Source organism: Colobus angolensis, unplaced genomic scaffold, assembly GCF_000951035.1.
Source record: "Colobus angolensis palliatus isolate OR3802 unplaced genomic scaffold, Cang.pa_1.0 Scaffold350, whole genome shotgun sequence".
In the NCBI taxonomy this organism is placed as follows: domain Eukaryota; kingdom Metazoa; phylum Chordata; class Mammalia; order Primates; family Cercopithecidae; genus Colobus; species Colobus angolensis.
Window position 1 is genome coordinate 1,149,681 of NW_012116822.1, and position 6,002 is coordinate 1,155,682.

Here is a 6,002-nt window from a genome sequence, read left to right on the forward strand (position 1 = left end):
AAAAAAAAAAAAAAAAAAGGAAAGAAAGAGAAAATGCACAACATAAACTGTAAATCGTTAGCAAAGTTGATGGATATAAAATCAGTGTAAAAAAATCAAATACGTTTCTGTCAACAGTACATCTTAGCAAAGTTTTATCATTCCTACCATTTTACCTTATGGTAAAAATGATAAAACTTTGCTAAGATATCTTGAGGAAGACCTACATGAAGATACCAAATTCACTGGGTAAAAGACTCAGTATTAAAAATATGGCACATTCTTTCCAAATTGATCCATTAGATCAGTCACAAACAAAATCCCAATGGGGCTTTTTGTAGAAACTGAGAAGTTGATTCTAAAAAAAATATAAAATTACAAAGAGCCAAGACTCACCAAGTGACTTGAAGAAGAATAAGGCGGGAGCACATGCTCTAACAGATATGACAGTAAATCTATAGTGACGAAGACAGCATGATGTCTGTACAAGGATAGATAAGTAAACCAACAGAACAGAATAGAGAGCCCAGGAACGGATCTCTGTACATTGGGTGCCTCTGGGAAAAGATTCCGGACTCTGATATATGTGGCAAGAAGTTTCATAAGGAGCATTCTCAGTAAGAGGACCTTGAGGTGAGCAGATGGGCTGTTTCAGCTGGTCCTGTCAGGAAATCTGTGTCTGAAGTCGCCTGTTGCTTCAGCTGGTCCTCTCAGGAAATCTGGGTCTGAAGTCACCCTTCACAGTTGTCCCAGTTGAGTTAGGAGGTCCTGATCTTTATATTCCAACGGTAACCAGTCATTAGAGATAGGCTGACCCCAGGGAAGGCATGTAGCTTTGAGAAAGAAGCTTCCTTAGGTTGAGGGCAGTTTGTAGACGGTGACTCATCTGTAAGCCGGCAGCCAGAGCAGAGAGTGTGCTGGTCCTGCAGTGGGATGTGGGTGGCACAGAACCATGTCCACTGCAGGCCACCCTTCCACTGCAGTAAGCCCGTGCCGTCTGGAGCTACTCTTCCAGGTTTCTGGCTGCTCTCTTTTCCTGAAGAGGAGATAGGTTAATGGGATGAGGTTTGGCACCTTCTGCTGCAGCTGGTTTCCAGGCCACAGCTGGTACCCACCGTCTCCCTCTACTTTCCAGCTTAGATTCTCTGCACCTGTGGCTAGCTCCTTTGCTGGTCTTGGTGGCTCTGGGAAGGTAACCCAGGCCCTCAACCCTGTGTGGTCTAAGCCCCTAGTCACCCTGTCCTCAGGCCACGGCTTACTTACTTGTCCATTTACTGTTAAGACTGGGAAAGAGGCTGGGCACTGAGGCTCACGGCTGTAATCCCAGCACTTTGGGAGGCCAAGGCAGGCAGATCACGAGCTCAGGAGCTCAAGACAAGCCTGGCCAACATGGTGAAACCCTGTCTCTACTAAAAATACAAAAAATTAGCCGGGTGTGGTGGCGTGCACCTGTAATCCCAGCTACTCGGGAGGCTGAGGCAGAAGAATCGCTTGAATTTAGGAGGTGGAGGTTGCAGTGAGTTGAAATCCCCCCATTGCACTCCAGCCTGGGCGACAGGTCGAGACTCTGTCTCAAAAAAAAAAAAAAAAAAAAAGACTGGGAAAGAGGGTGCAAAGATCACCTGAATTGGTCGCTCAGTGTCTCGCTTATCTTTGGTGTCCCCATGATGTAACAGCAGTCCGGCCTCCTCCTGATCATCAGGGTTAGTCACCTCCAGCAGGATTCTGACTCTTTTTCTTGCCTTCTAATCTCTTGGCACAAGGCACCCAAATAAATGGGCAACAGGTCAGCTGTAGCTTAAAGTTTAATGGGACTTTTTCTGTGTCTTTTTGCATTGTCCCTCTGAGACCTAAGCCTCTCGACCCACAGAGTGTAGAATTGTGGGGAAACAAAGCACAGATTCTCCTCATGGTGTTTTTGCCCCATCACAGATCTCTCTAATACTGCAGGGTCTTCCAGACTTTATAGCCCAAGTGACAAGGCTGTGTACACCAAAGCTGAAACCTGCTCTCTTGCCATTTCCTGCTCTGGGTCTCAATCCTGAGTAGCTTTTCCTGTGGTCATGGCTGGCCTTAGAGGATGGGCCCCACTGAGCTTCTCGGTGATGCTGGTGACCCTCTCGTCAGCACTTTCCTTATCTCCTTGGAGGATGGAGCCTCCTCTAGGCCCTCTCACAAGGCAGAGTCAGCTGATGAGTTTCCTGGCCTTGTAGAGCACATCCCCTCTAGCATATCTCCTTCTGGGTCTTATGTTCCCCTCATCTGCCATTTTCCACAGCACTTCCAGCATGTGCACTTCATGCAGGGTGAGTGGCACTTTCCCCAGGCTTCATCTCTAGCAGCACATTAGCTTTGTCTCCCAGGGGCCTTGCCCAGGTGTTAGATCCTGTGTCACAGCAGAGTGCTCCCGTATCAATAAACTCGCCCTCCCCAGGCTTCTGTTGCACAGCCCTTGATGAGCACCTTTGCCATCCAGTCCATGTTTCCTCTTTCAGCTCCTGCCAGTGCTGTGAAGCAGGTTCACTGTTGACTGTGCTCTAGTTACCGCACTGTCTGAATCTGGTGAGACAGAACACCCACATATAGACTACATGAAGAGGGTTTATTACTTACTCATAGGCAGCAAGGGACAGTGGAAGCCTGGAATTCGTTGGAAGCTAATCCTCAGGACTCAGGAAAGCCGCCTGAGGTTGGATTGGAGTCTGGCTGTGTGTATGCTCCACTTGGACTGCAGCCAAATGGCCATGAAAGAAAGTGCATCCTGGGTTTTATGCCCCAGGGCAACGTGACTCACTGGAATAAGACACGAAGGACATCCTGTTTCTGGGGCAGGGGGAACTGGAACAGAGCCCAGGCCTTTCCAGCCAGTTTCTCCTTATCTCACGTTGTTGTGTTCCCAGCACATTCTATGGTTTTTCTTGAGAACTGCAAGTGAGAAAGAGGAGAGAACTGGGTTGGTCCAAGGCCATCTGCAGAACCATCCTGTAAGTATTTGTTACCAAGGTCCTGCAGTTCCTTTGCCTACGGTTCTTTCCTTCCTTTAAGATGCCCAGCACTTGCCTGGCCAGATTACCTTGTACCTTGACCCTAGTTACTGGTCTTGGGATTGGGGAAGGAGGGATTGATCTTGAGAAGGGTGCATGCTTTCTTTAAAGGAGAAGCCTCTGGATCTTCTTTACATCTTCAAGCATGGAAGCAGCACTGACTTTTAACAGGGAAGAATGGGCCACTTCTGCAGACCCAGGAGGTTCAGAGCAATCTGAGAATGCAAGATTTTTTAGCGCATCAACACGGATATCCCTATTTTAAGTATCAGGCTCCTATTCGTTCCCAATTAGGATCCTGACTTCGGCATAGCAAACCTACTGGAATTGAGCATCCAACCTTCTCTGGAATTCTACTATTCTTATGTCTAAGTCCTGTGAGTACTCGCCATATTCTCTTCCTTGACTTAGTGATTGATTTCGTATTCGCTTTATGAGTTTTCAACTCTATGTGCTATGGTTTGAAAGTTTTTGTCTCCTTCAAAGTTTGTGTTGAAACTTAATCCCCAGTGCAATAGTATGAAGAGGTGGAGCCTTTAGGAGGTGATTAGGCCATGAGGGCTGTGCTCTCATGAATAGATTAGTGCCTTACAAAAGGGCTTCAGGGGATGAGTTCACCCCTTCTACCTGTTGTGTCATGTGAAGATGCAGCTTTTCTCACTTCCAGAGAAAACAGTGTCCGTGCCGCCACCTTGAAAGCAGAGACCAGGCCCACACCAGACACACCCAACCTGCCAGTACTCTGATCTTGGACTTTCCAACCTCCAGAATGGTGAGAAATACATTTCTATTATTTGTAAATTACCAAGTCTGTGGTATTTTCTTATAGTATCACAAATGGACTAAGACACTATGGGAAAGCTATGGCCACACAGACCAAATCTGGCCTGCTGACTGTTTTTGTAAATGAAGTCTTACTGGAGAACAGCCATACCCATTCACTTACCTATCATCTATAGCTGCTTTCCCACTACAGTGGCAGAATCGAACAGTTATGACATTGAATGGCCGCCAAACATGAGAATATTTATTATCTAGCTAGTTACAGAAGAAGTTTGTTGAGCCCTGCGTTCTACCATATATTTTAATTTTCTCTTTTGTATATGTATTATATCTCTTAATCTAAAAAAAGAAAGAAAATCTAGCAGCGATCCACTCATCCTGAGAACATATATATAATTATTATGCCTTCCTATAAACAATTCTTTGATTATTTAAAACCAATCTAAATATTTGCCAAGGGCCTTTGTGGTGAAGGCTTTGCACACCAGCCTATAATTTAGGTTTGGGGATTAGTTGAGTCACACTTGGGAAACCTGCAGCCCACCAATCTCACCTCACTCTTTTATTCCCCTTCATGCTGCTGCAGGCAAATTCCTCGGTTCAAGGAGGACCACTAGGTGGCTGTCTGGGGGTCATCAAAGGTGACCTGAAAAGCCCTTTTCTGCACTGGAGACATGACGATGGAATAGGGACAACATCTCTAACATCAGGAAGGTTACCAGAGGTGACTTGCTGGGAGAAAAGGTGAGAGCAGGGAAGAGAAATGTTTACTATTTGGGGGCATAGTACATTTGGAACAGCGACCCTGGGGGTCAGTTATAAGGCATACAGATGACCAGAAGGATCCCTGGAGAGCTTTACTCACAGACAGGAGGAGATGGAGATGTGTGTGTACATGAACTTGCTCACTGAGAGCAGCTGTGATGATGTACCTAAAATCGGAGATGTGGGTAGGAGTGACAGCGTGCCTGAGCCTAAGACGGAGGGGGGGTTGGTGGGTCCTTTGGGGAGTGACAATGGGGTAGTGGCTGCAGCCCCTCCCCAGAGAGTGTGTGTGTGTGTGTGTGTATGTGTGTGTGTGTGTGTGTGTTATGGTGAATGAAGGGGAAGGGATCATGGTAATGCATGATATTGCAAGGGTGATGGGAGCATTGGCTTGCTTCTTCATCCTTACAGCTGGGGTTGATGCATATTTTCCCACCTGCCTCTTTGTTAAAATCTTTGCCTTTTTAAGTAGCTGAGAAGGAGGGCGGGGGTAGTGTCATGTTGTGAGCTGAGTCACAGGAAACTTAGGCTGTCAGACACATATGGGGAAAGGGTGGCAATCTGAGAGGTAGGAAGAGGATATTTCAGGGGGAGAGTGGAGGAAGCTCAGTTAAAGGGAGCTTGGTGGCTCCTGCTCTACCAAGCATTTTCTAGCTGGATGGTGATCACGTAGGTCCTTCTGATCTCCTCAACCAGGTTGCAGCTGCCTTAGTGTTCTCACAGCCAATAGCTCACTTCCCGTCCTTTCTGTTCTCCTTCCTGTAGGGTAGAGAGTACTTCGTGGGGAATGTGGTTGGAAGCGCTGGGAAACATCTGCTACTGTGGGGCACAGGCTTCCAATTAGAACATGCGGCTGGATCTAGGGCAAGGTGGGCCCCGCTCCATCACCACCCTTGATATGAAGTGGCATTGTGCGTCTTCATCTTATTTTCCCTAAATAAGAAGTGCTTTTTACTTAAGAAATTCAGCCAAGAATTCTGTTGCCTCTGGTCTTCGTCTCCATGTCCTTACATGCCCCACGGCTTGAAGGCGAGGAGCTGTGTCTCCAGGGCCTGCGTTGTTCTCGTAACTTCTGTCCTGCTATGCCAATCCTCAAGCCTAGGGAAAAGTGACTGGAGAGACTTAAGAAAAGAAACTAAATCGGGCTGGGCGCGATGGCTCATGCCTGTAATCCCAGTGCTTTGGGAGGCCGAGGTGGGCGGATCGCCTAACATTGGGAGTTCGAGACCAGTGTGACCAAAATGGAGAAACCCCGTCTCTACTGAAAATACAAAATTAGCCAGGTGTGGTAGCGCATGCCTGTAATCCCAGCTACTCGGGAGGCTGAGGCAGGAGAATCACTTGAACGCTGGAAGCAGAGGTTGCAGTGAGCTGAGATTATGCCACTGCACTCCAGCTTGGGCAACAAGAGTGAAACTCCATCTCAAAAAA